This window comes from Sinocyclocheilus anshuiensis, unplaced genomic scaffold (assembly GCF_001515605.1).
Source record: "Sinocyclocheilus anshuiensis isolate Anshui unplaced genomic scaffold, SAMN03320099.WGS_v1.1 scaffold3242, whole genome shotgun sequence".
NCBI classification, from domain to species: domain Eukaryota; kingdom Metazoa; phylum Chordata; class Actinopteri; order Cypriniformes; family Cyprinidae; genus Sinocyclocheilus; species Sinocyclocheilus anshuiensis.
This window is the reverse complement of record NW_015541065.1, coordinates 14,516-16,058: the sequence shown is the minus strand read 5'-3', so window position 1 is coordinate 16,058 and position 1,543 is coordinate 14,516. Positions and strand designations below refer to the sequence as shown.

General features: G+C 36.6%; 1 protein-coding gene across 1 annotated transcript in view; it reads right to left on the bottom strand.

The window, feature by feature from the left end:
* Nucleotides 1-791, bottom strand: part of LOC107690660 (plexin-B2-like) — a 53,815-nt gene extending 53,024 nt beyond the window's left edge. The window contains exon 1 of the mRNA XM_016489042.1: nt 718-791. The gene's annotated coding sequence lies outside the window, so the exon portion shown is untranslated. The remainder of the gene's footprint in view (nt 1-717) is intronic.
* Between the last annotated feature and the right edge of the window lie 752 nt (nt 792-1,543).

Here is a 1,543-nt window from a genome sequence, read left to right as displayed (position 1 = left end):
TATATATATATATATACACATACATATATATATATATATGGAAAACATGACATTTTTTTTAAAGATTCTTTGATGCATAGAAAATGTAAAAAATAACATTATAACATTATATATGTCTTTGTTACTTTTGATCAATTTAATGCATAAGTATTCAAATTAGCGTGTCACATATGTAAAAAAAAAAAAACTTATGGTACCTATATATTATGCCTCCCAACCATTTTTAACTTGACACAGCATCTTAAAAACACAGTTCTAAAGACACGAGATGAGACACAAAAGCCAAAGACAACAATCAGAATGTGTATGCAATTTTTTTAAATAAACATACTATAATACTTTATTGCACAAAACAGTCACAGTCCTCAAATTTCTCACAGCAGGCGATTTAGAGCAAAAAAAAAAACGGTCTTGAAATTCATTCCTGTATGTGGTCAATGGGTTAAAGTGCTGTTTGGATGGATGCAGCAGTGATGCTTTAAAGGGCAATGCTTTAAACTTCACTGTATGAGTTGACAGTCTAACAGTACACTTAAGAGCATCACGCTGTCCGCATGTCAAAACCCTTTCTGAAAAGTTGCATCTTGGAATTTATCCCTTTAAAAAGCACAAAATAGTAAAGCGAAGACAGAAATTAGAAGCAAAATGTAGATTAACTAGCCCATCCCCACTCCGTACTGCCAAACTCAGTCTTACATCTCCTTACTCGACACTTACTTTTGACTTTCCCCCTCTCTCTGCCCTCCTCCTCCTCTTTTGTTTCCTCTGATCCTCTTAAGTGCTGCTGCAGAAACACTACAAGAAAGAAAAAAAGAAAGAACAAAGGTCATTATTACAATGAAATGGACGGAGAATCACACACAAAAAACGCCAATGAGCACATTTCCAATTCCGTGCCAGGCACTCAGATGAGGCTAGAGTCAATTATGCCTCGGCTTAGCCTATTCTGCAACCCGATTCAATTATTTAAATGCTAAATTTGCAATGAAACCTATGAGAGAATTAAAAAGGCATAATTTGGACCACAACTGATTGTGGGTTATTGCTTTAAACCACTGAATATTGACAATAAATGAACACAGTCAAGTACTGGGTGTGTTGTCAATGAGTGAGCAATACTGGAGGAACGATGACGGCTTGTCTGCGTTGCTTTTAATATCTGTGAATGTGTGTATATATGGGTTAAATCACATGCACAAGGAATTTTGATTGGACATGGCCTATTTTTTCTAACAGTGGGTGTTGGAAACAGGAAAGAACAACAAAGAAGCCTTCAGACACAGGCTGGATCAGGGCTATGCCAAAGTGAGTCTAAATAAAGCTCACAGTGTAACCGATATGGGGTAGAATTAAGAATGTCAAAAGTGCTGGAACCAAGTCGATACTAAAAGAAGAATTATCAGACTCAATTTGGTACCAGACTCTTTGTGGTCAAGCCATCTGTGAGGAAAAAATTGGTGTGTGGCTGTTACGAAAATTACAGTAATCTACAGCAAGAGCAGAACGGCCTGACTTAACCCAGAGAGAATGCGGTTTATAGACG